The sequence below is a fragment of the Alligator sinensis genome, unplaced genomic scaffold (assembly GCF_000455745.1).
Source record: "Alligator sinensis unplaced genomic scaffold, ASM45574v1 scaffold389_1, whole genome shotgun sequence".
Taxonomy (NCBI): domain Eukaryota; kingdom Metazoa; phylum Chordata; order Crocodylia; family Alligatoridae; genus Alligator; species Alligator sinensis.
The window spans coordinates 2,568,815-2,584,976 of record NW_005841951.1 but is presented as its reverse complement, the minus strand read 5'-3'; the positions used below and the strand labels follow the sequence as shown (position 1 = coordinate 2,584,976).

General features: G+C 41.1%; 1 protein-coding gene across 2 annotated transcripts in view; it reads right to left on the bottom strand.

Moving 5' to 3' along the window:
• ACVR1 (activin A receptor type 1) overlaps positions 1-16,162 on the bottom strand; it is a 118,435-nt gene that overhangs the window by 95,931 nt on the left and 6,342 nt on the right. The window contains exon 1 of one of the 2 annotated variants that reach the window (XM_025199935.1): positions 14,824-14,956. The exons of the other annotated variant lie outside the window; for it this stretch is intronic. The gene's annotated coding sequence lies outside the window, so the exon portion shown is untranslated. Of the gene's footprint in view, positions 1-14,823; positions 14,957-16,162 lie in introns of those variants that run through there. 2 annotated transcript variants of the gene reach the window in all.

The following is a 16,162-nucleotide window of genomic DNA, read 5'->3' as shown; positions in this document are numbered from 1 at the left end:
TCCCTACACACACAGCTTTGTAAACATACCGTATGTCATGCAATGTCCCTGATATTCCAGACCTAGAATCCCACACAACTCTGACAGCACATCTCTGATCTGCCAAGAAAGAAATACTCAGTATTCCCAAGTTAGACCTCTCTGGAGCAGAAATTGCAAATTAGGAGCTGAACGAATAAGGTATTTGCTGATAGCTTTTTTAACATTATTCATCAATTGATGAAGAAACATGGACAAGTAAGTTACTCAAATATCTTTCAAGCTTGAAGAGTTTATCAAATAATGTGGAATTATTCACTGAAAACCTGTCAAATATTCAATTACTTCTGCTAAAGATTTTCCCAAATTGTGCATTGCATATTTGTTGTATTTCAGTGCGTGTGAGAGAAATATTCACTGAAGTCAACTACAGTCATGTGTAGAGGTTTCAACCTCTTGCATAGGCCAACCAAAAGAAGCAATAAGGACCCATGCCAGAGAACCACTAGTTTTCTGAAAAGGCATATGGGGGACAGCCATCAAGTATTCTAAGTATGCCCTGGCTAGAAGCATGAAAAGAAAGAGCATGCATGGTGGTCAAGAACTGAATTAGCAAAATGGGAAACCCAGTGACAAGTTACCAGTTACTGCAGCAAGTGGTCAGTTAAAACAACACAAATTGACATTAAGCAGCATTTCTTCATACAAGAACCATCAACAGTTTCACTCGCAATTTTCACTGTTTTTCAAATTAGAAGAGCTATGCAACACTTGCCTAAGAAACTTCCTTTAATGAACCATGTTATTGCAATTTTGCTTCCCAATATGCTACGTGGCACAGAATTTATTATTTAAAAACAAAAGATTCAGTTTCTTCCTTTGAATCTTTTCTGTTTTCTCACAATCACCTGTTTATTCTTACTCCAAGTCTTTCTTGTAATGAGAAAATTTTCATTTCATTCTTATCATCTCTTCTTTTTCAGTTGCCTCACAGCTTTATATTGCTCTCTTGAGTTTCTTTTCATTATCATTCTTCTTATTCCATTTTGTGGGGACAGTTTCTTGTTGGGCTTGCCTTTAGAAGCTCCCAGCCCTCCTGGGTGCTTTTATCCTTCAGTCTAACCTTCCATGGCATCATGCCTATTCATCCAATTTCAGGAGTCAAATCCACCTTTTTGAAGTCTAGCCCCCTAATTTTGCTGACTTCATCCTTTCCCTATCTCAGGATCTAGAATTCTATCACATCATGATCACCAGCTCCCAAGTTACCCATCACCTTCACATACTCCATCAGTTCTTCCCTATTGGCCAGGACAAGATTCAAGATAGATGATTCCCTAGTTGTATCTTCCGTCTTCTTGAACAGGAAAAACAAAAAAAGTTACATGCCCTGTTCAGCTGCTAGCTTCAAACACTGGTGTTCTCTTTGTAAAGGGAAAGATTCAATTAATAAGAACATCAATGTTAAACTTCCATGGGCTTCTGTGAGAATTGGATTAAATCTGAAGTAATTTTGAGGCTTGACTGGATCTGATTCTTAGTATTCAGGAAAAAGACTGAAGTTTCTATTTGCCAAGCAGTTTAGATATACACTAAAGTAAAGATCTTTGCAGCAGAGACTGACATCTATTAAACAGTAATAGAAAAGGCTTTGACCTTTTAAGAAATGTGATGTAAATGTTAAATCATACAGGATCTGTATTTTTGGTGGAAGAGTCCTTCGGTGCTGTCTTTCAGAGCTTACCATTTTCAAAGCTTAAAAACCTCTAACTGACTGAAGGAAAGTTTATAACACAGTATGTCCCAAACATTAAAACCTTGTATTAAGACTTCATTCTATGCTGGTGTCAAGGATATTACTTCAAAAAGCTCACAATTCTGGCCTTTACAATTCTGTGGATGTCAGCTATCTTCCAGTCTCCTTGGCAAGTGACCTTCCTCCAACCACCAGCTATTTCAGCCTCTCATGCTGATCTCTCTCCAAGACCTTGAAATTCTTTGTTCACAGCTGGCATCACAAATCCTGGATGCAACCAAGGTGTGGATGAAAGGGCAGTGGAATGAAGAGTAGATGTGACTTTCCTGCCCCATACACTTTCCACTAGGCATAGCTGCCAACGCAACTGCGTCAAAAGAAGCACTTGTTAAGACTGTCTCCAGCATATAAAAAAAACAGGTCTAAACTATACAGTACTTCAAATGTCAGCATCCTTGTCCAAGTCAGCATTCCCAAGCAGCAGAAGTGCAAGGGAATTATAAACCTTAGAGTGAACTTCGATGCCAAATAGAAACCTTGCATCCCAAGAGACAGTGGGAACAGAACTAGCTTAATACCAATTAGGATATTACCAATTTAGATATTAAATTTGACTAAGTTATGGCAGCAAAAGCTCAAGTAGTTCGTCAGCAATAGCTCTGTGCAGAATTATAGTATCACTATACATGCTAGTCCCATGTCTTCCAGCCCAGCTTCCTACACCATGACTTGAAAAAGAGGCTTCCTAGGGTAGTCCATAGCTACCTTAAATAGAAGTCTTTCATGGCTTTACTGTCCCTTCATGCTGCTATCGCTTCGTCCGTAAAGAAAAGAAAAATCACAGCCTCACTATCTTATCTTTATTTATTTGAATCACAACCACACTCGTTTTGTTTTTATTTATTTGAAGGCTATATATTTTTGGTCAGGCTCTTGCAGAAATGAACATAAGTGCCTACCAAAATGCAGTGTTCTCACATCATGTATTCATTAACAGTAAGGTACACTCTGGAAAAATTACCACTACAGCAATTCCCCTTGGAGGCAACAACACTTTTGCTGTCCCTCACTGATGCAGCCTCTATGTGTGAACAGGAGCTAGTGCTGGCAGTGCAGGAGAATGTTAAATGGAGTGCTTTATTATAATGCCATTAATATAAATCCAGTAAAGAAAAAGAAATGCAAAGTAGGCCTTATTGACAGGTAAGGTCCTACGAGGAGAGATTGAGGAACCTGGATCTCTTCAGCCTCCACAAGAGAAGGAAAGGGAATCTGGTGGCTGTCTACAAATTTGTCAGGGGGGAACGGCAAGGAATAGGAGATGCTCTGTTTACCAGGGCACCCCTTGGAATAACTAGGAGCAACAGCCACAAACTGACAGACACCAGATTTAGGTTAGACATCAGTAAGAACTTCTTTACAGTAAGGGTTACTAGAATCTGGACTAGGCTTCCAAGGGAGGTGGTGCTCTCCCTTAGAGGTCTTCAAGAGGCGGACAAGCAAGCACCTGGCTGGGGTCACCTGACCCCAGCACTCTCTCCTGCCCAGGGCAGGGGGTCAGATTCAGTGATCTAAGGTCCCTTCCAACCCTAACATTTATGAAATCTATTAAATCTATGAGTGACTATTAGCAATGTCAGGTAAATAAACCAACTGAGAGGACAGCTAACCAAACTGCTATTTAGAATCTTATCAGGTCTTCCAAAATATAAAATGTCTGGAATAGATTTTATGCTTATATATAATGAATTATTTGTTTTAATTTCCCATAACTCTTTAAACATTTCTAGGGCAAGTTGACTGAAGGTGATATAAGTCACCAATTTAAAAAAAATCACACTTTATATAATCAATTCTTATTTTCCACTTGTACTTTTTAGTTATTTTCCCCAAAGAAAGTATAATTTTCACTTGATGATAACCATTTTCAGCTAACAATAGCCTTTACACTGGATTTGCCACTTTTAGCCAGAAAATATATAATGCATCTATACATATTCATTAAAAAAATTAAATAAAACTCAATACATTCAGTTCTCTGGGTTTTATATTTACATTTTATTATAGTAGCTATATTTGGGAATGAACTGGTTATACCCATAAGAATGCATAAAAAATCATTTAAAAATCTTATTAGCAGATTAGGCCTGGTTGAATGTGCTGGTAAGCTAAAAATGTCTTAAATGCAAAACATGTTTTGGTAAACTGATTTATTAAATATAGTTTTAGCTATAGCTAAATGATCTTATTTCTTGTTAATGTGTCTTTCAAATACTTTAATCTAGTAGACCTCATATCTACTCACACTTCTTTCTACCTTTATTACCAACAGATTGGAAAAAGCAGGAAATCCCATATTTCTTTTTCAACCTCCAGTTCTCAACTATGAATGAACTCATTGACCTGAAATGAAATTAAGAAAGCACTGGTCTGCATATGAAAGAGGTTACTACAGTCAAAAGCTAATTTGGCATTTCATCAAACTCTGGTTACGGAGATTTAGCCAGGGACTTCCATCAGTCTTGGTTTAATTTCTTTAAAACTTCAAAAGTAAAAATGAAGAATATGAATAGTTTAGACCTCAACTAAAAGGGGAAAAAAATAATTTATTTAAAATAAAATCTGTTTTTTATTTTCAATTTTACCTACTCCGAGCGTTTCTCTAACAAATGTTAGACCTAGACACAGGAGTGCTGTACACAGTATGAGAACCATCAAATCAACAGAAACACAACTATTACATTCTAAGTTATTTTAATTAAGTTATTCTTCACCATTCAAATATAATAGTACAAGTAACAGATTTTTTTAAATAACATGTATTGACCGTCTTTAAAAGCAAGTCACATAAAGTGTTACAAATCTCCGATCTGAAAACTGATCAGAATAATCAGATTTCCTAGGAATTATCCCATAAAAAGTTTAGGTTTTAACCTTCAATCTATTCAATCAATCAATGCAGGATAAATCAGACCTTAAATTGTCCTCTGCATGATTTACATAAAAAATGTTTATACAACACAAGCTTATTGCTTAAATGTTTATGCTTAATCCTAAACATCACAGGCAATAATTCTTTGAAAGACAAGTTTTTTCAAATCAACACAGCCAAAAAAATCTCTCACATTCTAGGTTTGCCATGCTTTACACATAGTTTCTTCAGTTTCTCTAACATTTAAAAAAGTATACAAAAACTTTTCTTTTTTTTTTTTTTTTTTTTTTTTTTTTTTACTTTGGTGTACCAATAGCCTTCTTAAACTATAAAGGTTCCAATGCTTTCCTTTGGCATAGATTTGCCATTGATACAGTGGTAATATAGTGTACCTGAACACTACTTTATTATAATGCAAGGGACTTTGAAGTATTTCTTTGGTACCATTAAAGTTGTTACCAAAAGGCGAAAAAGTAACTCAATATAATCTACTATATTTCAGGAAAAGACAAGTACACACCAACACTTCACAAAAGTATTTTTCATATTGACTTGGGTAACTCTTTAAAAAAAAAAATCAAGAAATTAACGACAATGGCTCAAAACAAGATATTTGAAATATCTTCTAGCCAGCACAATATACTGTGAATCACATGTGGAACTTCCTTCCTCTTCTCTCACCCCTCTCAGATTAATTAGCAAACCTCAAGAAAAGTAGGTGAACTCCAGCGTTACAGGGTAGCTTTGATCTCTCTTGAACACACCACACACAAATTATGTGGACCTTCTAAGTACAGTTAAACCCAAACACAGAATAAAGAATTAAACCATTTTTAATTTATCCACTTGTTTATGAAGGTATTTTTCAGTGGAAGAACTTACAGTAAAATTGGTAAGACTGTTTTCAGAACATTTTTCAGTAACTTTTGAAAAAAAAACACTCACTTTCCCCATGTTGGGTGTGCATACATTCAAGCTTGGCAAGTACACCTAATCCAAGTAGCGGTGCACCGATAAAAGATTTTTTCAGCCGATACAGATGGCCGATTATTAACCAGTCATGTTGGCCAATCCCAATCCGATAACTGATATGCAGCCTAGCAGCTTTGAAAGCAGCATCCAGCCGATAAATCTGTGGGAGGGAAGGAGTGTGGAGGGGGCAGATTGAGGCCCCTGCAGCGAGGGAGAGAGTGGGGCTGGGGCAGGCGCTGCCCAGCCAGGGCAGGACAGGGCATGGGACGGAGCTGTGGGTGGCTCATTCAGGGGGCAGCTCCTGCCACTGAGCATGCCCCTGAGGGAGAAATGGAGGGCAGGTGTCCCCCAAATATGTGCACGGGGAGAGGGCGGGCTGCCTGCTACAGGCTAGGGACTGCATGGGGCTCTTCCCAGTGGGTCCTACAGGGGGCTACAGCAAATTTTGGAGTTGCACACATGCAAGCAGCATTTAATCAGTGACATTATCAGCTACACCAGCCAAAAAAAAGCTGATTGCCAATAACGTCAATTTTCTTTTTATCGGTGCCGATACGATATGGATTGATATATCAGTGCACCTCCAAACCCAAGGTAAGTCCCCATTTCATGTATAACAGTCACCTTTCGGACTGAAAGGAAGCTCAGTCTGAGTCCAGAGGCTAACACCTTTTTTTTTTTTTGAAGAATCTTTTCAGAAGTCTGGCTGGGGATGAGAGACGCTTTCACCATTTTAAGCGTTCTTTAGTATGCACAAAATCACCTTAAGCCAGGAGTGGGCAAAATACAGCCCGGGGGCCGAATGCGGCCTGCAAGGCCATTCTATCTGGCCCATGGGGCCCCTAAAAAATTTAGAAAATAAATATTTATCTGCCCTGGGCTGCCTGTCATGTGGCCCTCGATGGCTTGCCAAAACTCAGTAAGGGCCCTCTGCCCAAAATAATTGCCTGCCCCTGCCTTAAGCTGACAACTGACCAGTCAGCCCTGAACTATTTTTATATGGACTTTTTCTGGGTGGAGAGAACGCTCAAAACAAACCACATTTACAAATTTTAAGAGACTGCAGTTAAGCCCTGCCCTTTCTAATAATAACCCTTTGTGTGTTCACTAGCTTCACAAGAGAAACTATGGACATGCATATATGACTAATTTGCTGTGCCCCGCAGCAGTGCCCTCAAGCACATCATACCACTCTGACCAGCAGTAGTGTAGCCACATCCATACAGGGCAGAAGGTTGGCTAATTAGTAGTGCTGAGTAAGAGACCATTATTCCACAGAAGTGGCTACACAACTTCTGACTTGCAAGACAGCCACCTTAGTGCAGTAGGCTTGAAGCCACGTCTTCATGTGCCTAACAGCCACACCCTCAACCAGCTGTTGGCCTGGAATAAACACTTCTTACTAGCAATAAAATAAAGCACTTTAAACCAAAATCCCTAACCATGGCCCCCCTCTTCCCTAGCATAGTTAAACTTGTCACACAGGCATATTCAAGTCACTGATTCCTAAAGGGGTCACAGTCTTTATGAGAGGACACTAGGAGGTTGCAAGTTCCACAGATGCAGGACAGACTTGCTCATGTCATGACCATAGTTAAGCCATGACCCCCACCCCAAGAGTGAGGTTACTCACCAAAAAGATGGGGAACTACTGGTTTAAGTAAAACAACCATGGAATGAACATGAGGTCACTTTGCTCTACCTTTGTAGTACATCCTTTTACCATTGTAGATCAAGTCCAGAATTTACCCTGGAGGGGGTAATCATGGTGTTCCCTCATGATTACATGGGGGAACTGCAGAGGCTGCCTGGTAATGACTCCAACCCCCGATCAGGCCCCTCAACAGTCTCTTGCTTCTCAGAGTAGGAGGGGTCTGGAGTCAGGAATCCTGTTAACTCTTCGGCTCGTCAGTCTCACAGAATGCCAACCCCTCAACTCTGCAGCTTGAGCAACCCCTCAGGTGGGGATCCCAACCCATATACAACTGGATTTGAGCCCAGGAACCTGTATAAAACAGGTGGAGCTGTCTCTTCCCTGCCCTTGACTACTTCCCCGCTTGTTTTTATTGTAGGCAATTTTCCCTCACTCATATTCTGTGGGCCTCTTTCCTAGCTAACTGTACTGTTTCTTATACGCCCATAGGTAGAGAAAGGAAGTTCAGCTGTGCCAGTCTGAAAACAGGGAGAAGGCAGGGCAGGGCAGTACCTTGCGGGGTTTATAAACTAGGGGTGCTCAACCTCCGGCACCTGGGCCAAATCCCACAGAGCCACAACATCTAACCCATGGGCTGAGACTGGCAACAGGGTAATAGTGGTCATTAATACAGTCACCACCCCCCCAAATTCCCAAGCCCCATGCTGCTAGTCACAGCTGGGCCACACTCCCCTGCATCTGGATCAGAACCAGGCCACACCCCTCCCCCCATCGGGTAGGGTTGGGGCCAGGCAATGTCCCCCTTCCACACCTGAGCCAGTTTGGGGGTGGGCCACACCACTTTTCCTATGGAGCTCAGCCATGCCCCTTCCCCCTGCAGGAGCCAGGAAAGTTAAAAACCTACCTTCAAAAATTAAATCAGAAGCTGAGATTTAAAACAAGAAAAACAATAAATAAAACAACAGGAAGCATTAATATTGCAATACTCCAAAAGCTGCAAATTAAGAGCTCGCAGGTAAATAACCTGCATTACAAATTGCTGAAGAGCTTGTTCCACATTAATTTCATGTGGGCACTCTTATCCACCAGGAGAGAGAGACTTCCAAAGTGAGTTAAAAACAATATTTTGCTAAAGCAGAAAAAGGCATTTTTGATGTGGAATAAGAGTGTCCACACAGGGAGTTACTACAGAATACCTGCTGCTTTTCAAATTCATATCTTACTTTTTTTGGGCCGATAGTTTCTTCCAAAGTTGTACAGATGCATCTTTTAAACATGGGCAAGAGAAATATTTACTGTTTTACTGATGCACTACTCTTCTAAACCAAAACTCATTACCCCTCATAGCTTCATCTTCAGGAAGCGTTGATGTCAAAGCATTTGAGTGGCCTGAGCTTAGCTAACGTTGAGCTTCTTGAAACATTTTTTTCCTCAAAAAAAGCACACTGCTACCAGAAGAGAAGTTTTCACGTTTGTGATTGTATCACTGTACAACTATGCTGGTAAAAATGGTAAAACTTTCCCACATGGACAAGCCTTGATATTATAATCATATCCTCTTATTCCGAGTCTAGTGCCTTACGCACCAAGTCTTACTGTCACCTTGCACAGTTGCAAATGTACATTTAGGGTTTCAGCAGATGCCTTGAATCCAGACAATTAATTCTGCAAGGTACTACCTTGGTAAGGCTTCTATAAGTCAGTTTAAGTCCTCTTGAAGTGGTGGGGAAGCAAAATAAAATAGTTTCTTAAAGCTTCTGACTCGTACAGTGTAAAAAGTTGTTTTTGTTTTCAGATGCTGTTAAAAAAAACAAAACAAACAAAAAAACCCACATCATTCAGGTACTAATGCCTAATTAAAAAGGATGAAGTAAAAAAAACAAACATTTTTTTCTTACAAGCTGCCATTTATGCCCAGGGCCTGGAAATACTATATGCCCTGCCACACAAAGATATTCTAACAACATGAGGGGCTTTACTTCCAGAGCTGTGGGCTGGTCATGTTGATGCAATTATTCTTCAGGAGGTTATTTGACTCCTGGGAAATATGTAAGTAGGGGTAGAGGGTAAAGTAGCTCCAGACATAGAAGAGGTCTTACAGAATGATTGTGTGTGGCTCTGTACTGTAGGTAAGGACATGAGTTTTACATGTGGATAGGAAACCTATGCAAAACAAAACAAATGTTATTGTTTAAACAAGCCAGAACTTGTTAATTTATACTGCATAAAATTATAGTACAGAAAACTACTGCCTGGAATATACATGCAAAATGTATCCACACAGATTTTAAAATGTGCGAAAACCTCAAGTTAATCAATAACCAATTAACACAAGGTAAAAAGGCTAGTGAAGATAAGTTACAAGACCCGTGCAAGAAAAAAAGAAAGGGTAGTTGAGGCTGGCATTACAGATCAAGAGGAAGGGAACATAAGAGCGGGTAAGTAGGGCAAGAGAACTACAAATGGGTTTGAAGCTAAATCCAGGCATAATGGAAAATCTGAAGCCAGTGGACAGATTCCAAGGGCCTGGCAAACTAACCGACTGTCACTTAAGTCAAGCCATTTCAGGTTGCCCATGTGATCAACACATAGATCAGAACACCCAGACTGGGCTTCCAGTTTGGCCACTCACAACTGCTAAATCAGATCCCATTTATGGTGTCCTCACTGGTGCTGTACTCCATGGGGCATGCTACAAGAGTTTCTGGGGGCATATCCCACAATTCTTTGTGCTGCAGTAAACTAAACCAAAGCACTTTCTTTCCTTTCTGAATGAGTTTGGTTTCCAGAAAAATTCTCCTACAGAAGAACAGTAGAGGAATATCAGTACTCGAGGAGGGACTCTGGCTATGGTGAACTATTTCCATGAATTATACCAGGGCAAGCGATTTTACACCAGCATAATACAGCTGTCTAGCACAGATGGAGTTATTTTAAACAGTTCATTTCTAAATCAGTATAGTTAAAGCAGCCAAAAAAAAAAGTGCTCAGACTCTGCCCCAGACAAAATAAAATGAGGTCTGGACAAGAATTTAGCCATTCAAGCAAAATATTTTCAGAAAGAAGATTCAGAATTATTTTGTTATCGTTAACATGTTGACTGCATTAACCATAAATTGAAACCTGTATGAATATTTTGGCTGTGCATTCCTATGTCAGCTAATACAACACCCATAAAAATATCCTACACAATTATGCAAAGAGCTGTGAAGTTTTCTTCCAGCGAGTTAAGAGATCGTTATACTGCAGTAACATTAGGTGAAATCACAAGTAATACATTTCACTTAACAGATCATTTGAAAATGTATCAAAATTATTTATGCCACCAACACTACACCATTTTTTTCACTACTGTTTAATTTTAACCAGTGTTTAAAAAGTGCAATTCAAAGTGAATTTATTTAATATATAACTCAAGATATAATTCTGTTCCAAAATTGGTATGACCTGGGCAACTTAGTACCCCATCCAGTGAATTAGAAGTTGGAATCTGGTTCAATTTGGTGCCAGAATACTATCATGTTGTGAGACAGATGGCCATACTAAACATTTTACCAAATTATTCTATCACCTAATCCTTGACATTCTTCAGGATGATCCAAGATTGACTTGACTTGTGTGATGGATAGAATTGATCACCCAAGTTGGGAGCACTTCCACATTACAACTGAGTTGCCCAACAAAGCAGGGGTCCTTTTTTCTTAATAAAGCATCTCATTTATAGTACAAATGTAATCACTTTAATACCCAAGGACTTGGAGTAAAAATCCAGATGTTAGCAAAGTCAATGAGTTTTATCATGTAGTGAGGCCAGGATTTTACTCATGAGTTGTATCCAACAAGGCACTACATATCCTTCCACTGATGTTACACAAGACATTGTTAAATAAACCTCCCTTAAACCCAATCATTAGACTTGAGTGGGTGCAGTTCTGAGACTGTCTATGGCCCAGGAGAGTTTCAGCAAGTTCTGCAGTTTCTGAAAACATGAGTCAGCTATGCAGCATCTTTGTTAAATATATGATCATCAGCCTTTGCCAAATGCATAACACAGAAAACAGTCTATCAGCTGCATGGTGGGGAGGAGAAATTATTTAAGAATTCAGGCAAAAAAAACCCTACATCTTCAAACAGTATTCACTCTACTCTTCCCCCCCACCCCCCGTATTTGCCAGTTTCACTGAAAGAGAGTACAAGAGTGTACCTGCTGGTTGGCTGCTTATCTTTAAACCATCAAAGTAACAAAAAGAACTCTATGTTACGCATGAATATTTTAACTGTTAGGCTATATTTCTAATCTTTTAAAACATTCAGTCTTAAGATAATTTAGTGGTTCCAGTCCACCCACACAAACACAAGAGACAACTTTATTGAAGTGATACTGCTGTAGAGCTCTAAATAGCACCATCTGCTTTAAACCCAGTAACACAAATGTTCATCTTGCTTAATCTTAGAGTTGTTTTCTACAAAGCTTCAGGCCTCTCCTCTGCCTCTCATTCCTATTCAGTATTAATTGACACTATAGAGAATTATCTTCTCCCAATGGGATAAGTAGCATAGCCAAATCTGCCCTAACAACTGAAGTCAAGTAGTGGATTAGTAGCCATATTGGTTGTCCTTTTGAAAAGAAAACAAAGGAAGCAGGCTTTAAAGAAAGTGGCAAGCAGTAAAATAAGTGTAAGTGGTAGTTTGTGGAGTGTAAGACCCTGAATGTCTTGCATGTTCAAGCCTGTACAATTTAGGAAGGCAGAGTCTTCCACTATAGCAAGGACAGAAGAAACTAACAGAGCAACAAAAAATCCATATGCAGCTGTAGTTCCAGAAGACTAAACAGCTGGACACCTGATAGCGAGTAGCATCTACAATAGTAGGAAGGAGCCAAAGACATTCTGAGAAATTTCCCAGCAGAGATGGTCAGGAAAGTCAGTACACACACAAGTGCCTCTTCCTAGACATCTGCCTTTTTTAAAGTCAAGATCCCAACAGCATACTAGCAAAGAATTTGAGGGCCTTGCTGAGACACCTGTATGTTATCCCCAGACAGCTCTATTAGGGATAAGCCCCTCACAGGACTTCAAAGGGAAGCTGCTGCTAATCTCATGGGACATTTGTCCACCCAACAACAGCAGCCTTGAAACGGTCCACCTGCTTCAAAGGCTAAGGGATACTTGGCCAGGAAGAGAGAAAATGAAATCAGAACAGGTGCCTGATCTTGAACCTTTCTCTGCAATCTGCCTACTAGACAGACTGGTAACTCATAGACAGAGCTAAAAACATTTTGACCCCCAGTGAGCATGGCAGCTACCTGCAAGTGCCTTCACAAACCTGAGGGAAGGCTGGTACCCACTTGCTTTCAATACTGCCTCCACATCTTCAGAGCACACTCCTACACATACTTGCTCCCTCTTAGATCACCAAGGTAGAGAGCTCCCAGAATGTCAGTCAAGGCACCACCTCTTCTCCCTGTGAAGCCACCCTTGCTAAATCAGGTCCAGTTCCCTCTTCCCACTCCCTTCCAAATGGACAAAAGGAAGGGTAGGAGAAAAAAGAAGAGACACTCAAGGAATTGCCAAACATAATTAACTCCTCCATGCGGAGAAACTAAAGTTAAAACAGAGCACCTGACAAAGTTAATGATGCTCACATTTCAACTTTCATGACCACTAAAACCAGACTAACCCTTGCTCTTCTCTTGGTTAACCAAGAGTGTTCTCAAAGTCCTTTTTTCACTAGAAGAGTCCATGCATGTATGCAAATTAAAGCGACTCGTACCCAGATATCAACCTACTTCCAGATTCATTCCCTTTTATTTTACTAGATCTAATAACAACACCCCCTAACACAATGGCCCTCTAGAAAAATTTAGGCTAGCCCTTTTTTTCTATTCTCTCAGATTCTTTTCTATGTACTATATGAGCAATGAGCAGTAGTAGCACTGTAGCCACGTCCAGTGTCTCAGACTTCCCAACAAGATGACTGTAGTGTAGAGATCGATATATTACGTCAGTTAAAAAAGTACCAGTTAATGTTAATACAAGTTTGCAAAGCAAGCTGTACATAAGAATGCGTGAACTGTGGTCATTTTTTGTGGAAATCCAGGATTAGCTAAAATGTTTTCATACACAACAGTGTTATCAGTTTAAACAAATCCTAACTATTCAGGACCTGGCCCCATCCTGTTTGGGTAAACCACAAACAGATCTGTGGGGTATCCCAATCACCATGTATAAACCTATAAGTTAAAGCCAGTTAGCCACTTCTCTGTAGACATATCTTAGAGGTATTCTGGACGACAGGGCAGCAACATTATCTTATATGACAGACCCAGGAGGTGGTGCCAACTAAGAACCTACCGAATTCGTGTCCAAAGCAGGCTGTGTGTCAGCTCCTTTAATCTTGCAGGTTCCCTCATGCGCCCTCTCCTACTAAGCAGTGGAGGGGCCCTGCCACTCATTCCTGATCAGCAGGGAGGAAAAAAAAATGTGCTTTTAAATATGGCACCGTTTTTGCCTCCCAGCCAGTCAGCAGCAAGCAGCAGGACCACTGAGGCTCTTCAGTCAGCCAGCAATGGGTTGGGATGCATGGGGGAACCTGCCAGATTAAAGGAGCTGCCGTGCAGTCCACTTCCTACATGATTTTGGTAGGTCTCTAGTCCCAACAGATACATGATCATTTAGGCCGCTGTCATTTTCATCAATATATCTTAGTTTCATAGTTTCTAGGGTCGGAAGGGACCTAGGCAGATCATCTAGTCCGACCCCCTGCCATGGCAGGAAAGAGTACTGGGGTCAAACGACCCCAGCAAGATGGTCATCTAATCTCCTCTTAAAAACCCCCAGGGTGGGAGCCTGCACCACCTCACTTGGAAGCTGGTTCCAGACCCTGGCCGCCCTGACCGTGAAGTAGCGCCTCCTGATGTCCAACTTGAACCTTCCCTCCGCCAGCTTGTGACCGTTATTCCTGGTCACTCCTGGCAGCGCTCGGGGGAACAGGGACTCCCCCAGTGCCTGTTGATCCCCCCTGACTAGTTTATAGCAGGCCACAAGATCCCCCCTCAGCCTTCTCTTCTGGAGGCTGAACAGGTTCAGGTCCCGTAACCTTTCCTCATAGGACCTGCCCTGCTGTCCCTTGAGGATCCACCACACCTCTAAAACAGGGGTTCCCAACCCACAGGCCGCAAAGGGTCCACAGGAGGGCTGGTTACCGGACCGGATGTAACCGCAGACTGGCAAACCACAGACTGGAAGTGACCGGCATACTGTGGACTGGCAGCCAACCCTTTTTTATACTGAGTATAAAAAAGGGTTGGCTACCTGGCTGCAGTATCCCAGTCACTTCTGGGCCATGGCTTTCCGGTCCATGGTCACTTCCAGTCCGTGGCTTGCCAGTCCTCAGCACAAAAAGGTTGGGAACCCCTGCTCTAAAATTGTACTCTGCTATAGTTTACAAAATAAGATTCACTGGTCTCTTATAAAACTGGTATGGACAGGTCCTAGGAACAGGGACAAAATTTCAGGTATCTATGTCTACCTTAATTCTTTGCTTTCTTCACTGCACTGATGCAGAATGGGGTGCAGTTGCAACAGACAAGAGACAGGACTGGTGGGTAGGCTTTTGTTCGTTTGTTTGCTTGCTTGCTTTTTTGAACTGGTGGCAAACCATTCTGAAATCAAACAAACAATGATTACTAAGGCTGGTTCTGATCAATGCCAAGCACAATCCCAATACAGTGCTCAGCCTGCCAGGTAAATCCCAAAGCATTACTGATTTCAGTGAAATGTTAACAGGCACTAGTTGCACAGCAGGTGAAGTGAAGTCATAGCAGCAAAGGATCTAGCACAGGGATGGGCAATTATTTTGGGCAGAGGGCCGCATACTGAGTTTTGGCAAGCCATAGAGGGCTGCATGACAGGCAGCCAAGGGCAGATTAATATTAATTTCCTAAATTTTTTAGGGGCCCCATGGGCCAGACAGAATGGCCTGGCAGGCTGCATCCAGCCCCCCAGCCGCATTTTGCCCACCCCTGATCTAGCATGTTGACCAGAACATCAGAATATGAAGCAGCATCCTGTCTGAAGAAAGAGCTGTCTTATTATTTAAGTAGTTATAAGATTCAGTATTTAGGGTTGTCTATACAACAGTAGATGAATCATAAGTGATTCCAGTAATGATTATCTTGGTTTTGGCTCTCCAGATCTGCGTCAGCATAAAGCTACTACTAAATGGACAAGATCGAATTCACAAAAAGTTGGGTTTTTTTATTTCCTTGTGCGTTGTTAATAATAAAACTCAACAATACCATCAAATCATTTCCACCAAGATTACAAGAAAAACTACAGACCTTGATCCCCCTGCTACCTAACCCAGGGACTTTTTACATGCTCCCTAAAATCCACAAACAAGGGAACCCTGGCAGACTTATCATATCCAACCATGGGACCCTAACTGAGGAAATATCAGGTTTTGTTGAATCCATCCTAAAACCGCTTGTCACCCACAGAGCAAGTTTTGTCCAAGACACCACAGACTTGCTACGGAAACTTAAAAACATAGCCCCCCTTCCCAGCAACACACTCCTAGCCACCATGGATGTTACCATCCTATACACCAACATCCCACACCAGGATGGCATCCATGCCTGCCTTACATATCTACAGGAACAAGATTACAACCCAGAATACAGACCCAAAGATATCACTGAGCTTATACACTTCATCCTCACACACAACAATTTCACTTTTAATAATCAACACTTCCTCCAGATGATGGGAACAGCTATGGGCACTAAAATGGCCCCACAGTATGCCAACCTTTTTATGAGCCACCTGGAAGAAGACTTCCTTAAGAACTGCACCATCAAACCCTTGCT